Here is a 5,759-nt window from a genome sequence, read left to right as displayed (position 1 = left end):
ACTAGGGTTTGAGAGGAGATGGTGCTAGTGAAGATGTTGATGGACATTGACCACCTCCCGATGAGAGGATCGTTCGTGATGACGTTGGTGTTGATTTCCCCCTCCCGGAGGGAAGTGTCCCCTGCAGAACAGCTCCGCCAGAGCCCTAGATTGATTCCGCCAAGGTTCCGCCTCGTGGCAGCGGCGTTTCGTCCCGTAAGCTTGCCCACAAATTTTTCCAGGACAAAACCCTTCATATAGCAGAAGATGGTCGCCAGAGGCCCACCAGGGGCCCAGGAGATAGGGGGGCGCGCCCCTGTCTCCTGGACAGGGTGTGGGCCCCCTGGCCTATTTCTTTTGCTCATAATTCCTTAATAAATCCAAAAAGTGGTTTCTTGGAGTTTCAGGACTTTTGGAGTTGTGCAGAATAGGTTTCCAACGTTTGCTCCTTTTCCAGCCAGAATTCCAGCTGTCGGCATTCCCCCTCTTCATGGTAAACCTTGTAAAATAAGAGAGAATAGGCATAAATATTGAGATATAATGTGTAATAACAGCCCATAATGCAATAAATATTGATATAAAAGCATGATGCAAAATGGACGTATCAGTCTTCAGAAAAGATAGTGCTACTAGTTGATGCAGATAGAACCACAGTTGTACTTGCCCATGGACCAGATCCACCACACATAACCCAGACTCTCGCAGATTGTACCCCTACCCAGCTGGACAGAGAACCAGCTACACCCCTTCTAACCCCAACCCTGGCAGATAGTAACCCAGTTCCAGTTGACACGGCACCGTCTCCACCACAGAGCACCCAAACACGAGCGGTTAGTAAGGGAACTGCAGTGCCCAAAGCACGAGGACCACCACTCCGAATCCCAACTCAACTCTTAAAGGAGAAGAAGATTTGTTCTCAGGTCAGGTTCTGTAGCTATGGTTCATACTCCTTTGCTCTTGCATTACTATATTTACTCATACCAACTATTTTCAAATTTGAAGGATGGAATTGAAACTCCAATGGCAGAACAGGTATGTTTTAAACCTATTTCTTTAACTGGTTTGCTGTTGTAACCTGCTCTATGTTGATTTCAGTTTCAATTGAATAAACAGTTATGTTCTCATGTCATGCACATTACAAGTGTTGTTGTTGCTCTATAGTTACCCACACTTATATTCTGTCTATTCTGCTTTGTCTTGAACAAATATTATTTGAACTGTGTCTCTATCTTGATTTGGCAACAAAAACTAGAATGATATAGACCATAAAGTGACCATGATACATAGATATATGTTTGTTTCATGCTGTTATCCTGTCCACTTTACTACTGAACTCATTTACCAAAATGAGTTTCATATACAACATGGTAAACATGTGATGTGTCTGCTTGTTTCTCTTTTTAGAATGCGGACAAAATATTGGAGAACAGTACCGCATTATTCAATGGTAAAGGAAGTAATGCAGATAAGGTTCAAGATAGTGAAACATCCCTGTTGGTCTCCAAGAAAGCTGATAAAAACTATCTTGACGACAGTGAGGGAACCCAAAAGTCCTGTCTTGATGTAGTGTTCGAGTTACTGGCCACTACTGCTGGCACAAGCTCTTCGAACTCGCTGCCTGAATCAGTTCGTCTTCTTGAGTCTCAACTTCAAGTTGAAAGACATCGATCAGATGTGCTGCCACAGGAAGCTGAAGGACTGAGGAAGTCCCTGCAGAATTCAGATGCATATTTTTTGGTGCAACAGCAAGCGCTGGAGGATTTAAGCGTCAAACAAGAGAAAGTTAATAAGCTTGCTAAGCATCTTGCCAGCATTATGGGTACCTGGATATTGTTTCTTGAGATCTTTTGAAGTGGTTTCAGTTCTGGATTTGTTTTGCTGCGGCGTTTATTTGCGCTGGTCGCCAACTTTGACAACCAGTGTATATGATATGCTGCTTTGTTCCCTATATTTGCACTGGTGGCGAACTTTGATGCCCAGTGGATGTAATATGTGTAACAGCCATGATATCCTAGCATAAGTTGTTTGCTTATTTATTTCCTTTTTAAAACTAGGCCACAATAACCATGGGCTAATATTTACTGTAGTGACACTAGGCCTCCTACGGGCCGTAGAAACAGTGGGCCTTCTACGGGCCGTAGAAACAGTAGGCCTTCTACGGGCCGTAGAAACAATGGGCCTTCTACATGCCGTAGAAACAATGGGCCTTCTACGGGCCGTAGAAACAATGGGCCTTCTACGGGCTGTATCATCAATGGGCCTTATACAGGCCGTATGACCATAACGGGCCATCGTTAATAGGACATATTTGATGACGCTATGAAAATGGCCCAACGTATTAACGGACCACAAACGGGCCGATGTAACCACAGGCTGAATTTGGCCCACAAGCAGAAAATGACAGTAACGGGCTGTAAGTAAACGAATGCTGGAAATGAGCCCAAGAATAAATGGGCTCTGAGAAGGCCGAAAGATAACATTTGCTGGAAATGGGCTAACTGAATAACATGCCCTTAATGGGTATAAAGTGATATACTGTTCATTACGGGCCAGTTTCACCATGGGCCGTTAATGGGTGTAAAGTGATATACTGTTCATTGTGGGCCAGTTTCACCATGGTCCGTTAATAGTCCAAGAGTTACATAGGGCCTCATATGGGCCGAAAGACGTCATGGGCCATACATGGGCCAGAAGTGAAAACGGGCTGGAATCATATTGGATGGCCCAGATGACGCTACTGGGCCTAATTCGGATAGGCATAACGGGCCTTGGGTTAGCGGGCTGTAAATGGGCTATATGCGAACATGCCATTAACAGGCTTTCCATGGGCCGGCCCGCCACCTTTTGACCAGGTCAAACGGGCCGGCCTTTTCACAGGAATGGGCCTCTGTTGGGCCATGCCACATGTCGACGTATCATAGGCGCCTTCTGTCCAATGAGTGGATGACATCTGTCCCAACGGTGAGCCAACACGTGTTTCCTCCAGCCAATGATGATTTTACACGTGGAAAATCCCCATTGGTCGGGGCTATTAACGGGTTATCAGATCCAAAACCCGACCCGGTAGCTTAATGGCGTTCCGTTACAGTGGATGCCACGTGTCGGTCTCCCTTGACGAAAGCACTTCTGTGACGCACGATTTATCGTCATGGAAGTGGACACTTCCGTGATGATAATTTTGGTAATTTCATGGAACACTTCTATGACAGCACAGGTATGACTATCTTGATTCTGTCATAAATTTGTCATGGATGTACATGCATGACAAAAAACGCGACCTACTATGACAAACACGCATAATCACGGAAGTGTATTTTTTTGTAGTGTGAGTACTGTTAATGCTAAGATAGATTGCGAAAAAGATATTGTTACGATTGGTTTGGATGATATGTCTGATGAGTTTAACTTTGCTAAATTTCGTAGACAACCTCATGATAAATAATTTCCTAGTAAGGTTGAAATTATTGGTCTTGCTTCCATTGCCGTGCCTCCTAATGATCCTTTAGAATAATATTTGCTAGACCATGAAAATGATATGTTCATGAATGAAAGAAGGGAAATAGATGAAGTATTCTTTAAACAGGGACCCATTTTGAAACACAACTTGCCTGTTGAAATTCTAGGGGATCCTCCTCCACCCAAGGGTGATCCCGTGTTTGAGCTCAAACCATTACCCGATACTCTTAAATATGCTTATCTTGATGGAAAGAAGATATATCCTGTTATTATTAGTGCAAACCTTTCAGAGCTGGAAGAAGAGAGATTATTAAAAGCTCTGAAGAATCACCGTGCTGCTATTGAATATACTCTTGATGATCTTAAGGGCATTAGTCCCACTCTATGTCAACACAAAATAAAATTGGAGGAAGACGCCAAACCAGTTATTGATCACAATGACGGTTAAATCCTAAGATGAAAGAGGTGGTAAGAAAGGAAATACTAAAGATCCTAGAGGCATGTATTATTTATCCTGTTGCTAATAGTCAGTGGGTAAGTCTTGTCCATTGTGTCCCTAAGAAGGAAGGTATTACTGTCGTTCCTAATGATAAAGATGAATTGATCCCACAAAGAATTGTTACAAGTTATAGGATGGTAATTGATTTCCGCAAATTAAATAAAGCTACTAAAAAGGATCATTACCCTTTACCTTTTATTGATCAAATGCTAGAAAGATTATCCAAACATACACATTTTTGCTTTCTAGACAGTTACTCTGGTTTCTCTCAAATATCTGTGTCAGCAGAGGATCAAGAAAAGACCACTTTTACTTGCCCTTTTGGTACTTTTGCTTATAGATGTATGCCTTTTGGATTATGTAATGCACCTGCTACCTTTCAAAGATGCATGATGGCTATATTCACAGATTTTTGTGAAAAGATTTGTGAGGTTTTCATGGATGATTTCTCCTTTTATGGATCTTTTTTTGATGATTGCTTGAGCAACCTTGATCGAGTTTTGAAGAGATGCAAAGATACTAGTCTTGTCTTGAATTGGGAAAAGTGTCGATTTGTGGTTAATGAAGGCATTGTCTTGGGGCATAAAATTTCTAAAAGAGGTATTGAAGTTGATAAAGCTAAAGTTGATGCAATTGAAAAGATGTCATGCTCGAAGGACATTAAAGGTATGAGAAGTTTCCTTGGTCATGCCGGTTTTTATAGGAGGTTCATTAAGGACTTTTCTAAAATTTCTAGGCCTCTGACTAATCTATTACAAAAAGATATTCCCTTTGTTTTTTATGATGATTGTGTAGAAGCATTTGAAATACTTAAGAAAGTTTTGATTTCTGAACCTATTATTCAGCCACCTGATTGGAATTTACCCTTTGAAATTATGTGTGATGCTAGTGATTATGTTGTAGGTGCTGTTCTAGGACAAAGAGTTGATAAGAAACTAAATGTAATTCAATATGCTAGTAAAACTCTAGACAGTGCTCAGAGAAATTATGCTACTACTGAAAAAGAATTTTTAGCAGTTCTATTTGCTTGTGAGAAGTTCAGACCTTATATTTTTTATTCTAAAGTAACTATTCACACTGATCATGCTGCTATTAAATATCTTATGGAAAAGAAAGATGCTAAACCTAGACTTATTATATGGGTTCTCTTGCTACAAGAATTTGATTTACATATTATTGATAGAAAGGGAGCTGAGAACCCCATTGCAGACAACTTGTCTAGGTTATAGAATGTTCTTGATGACCCACTACCTATTGATGATAGCTTCCCTGATGAACAAGTTGTTGGGGAACGTAGTAATTTCAAAATTTTCCTACGTACACGCAAGATCATGGTGATGGCATAGCAACGAGAGGGGAGAGTGTTGTCCATGTACCCTCGTAGACCGTAAGCGGAAGCGTTATGACAACGCGGTTGATGTAGTCGTACGTCTTCACGATCCGACCGATCCAAGTACCGAACGTAGGGCACCTCCGAGTTCAGCACACGTTCAGCTCGATGACGATCCCCGGACTCCGATCCAGCAAAGTGTCGGGGATGAGTTCCGTCAGCACGACAGCGTGGTGACGATGATGATGCTCTACCGGCGCAGGGCTTCGCCTAAACTCCGCGATGATATGACCGAGGTGGAATATGGTGGAGGGGGGCACCGCACACGGCTAAGGAACGATCCGTAGATCAACTTGTGTGTCTAGGGTGCCCCCCTGCCCCCATATATAAAGGAGCAAAGGGGAGGTGCGGCCGGCCCTAGGAGGAGGCGCGCCGGAGGAGTCCTACTCCCACCGGGAGTAGGACTCCCCCCCTTCCCTAGTTGGACTAGGACTT

Source organism: Triticum dicoccoides, chromosome 3B, assembly GCF_002162155.2.
Source record: "Triticum dicoccoides isolate Atlit2015 ecotype Zavitan chromosome 3B, WEW_v2.0, whole genome shotgun sequence".
Taxonomy (NCBI): domain Eukaryota; kingdom Viridiplantae; phylum Streptophyta; class Magnoliopsida; order Poales; family Poaceae; genus Triticum; species Triticum dicoccoides.
The sequence above is the reverse complement of the archived record's forward strand: the minus strand, read 5'-3'. Positions refer to the sequence as shown.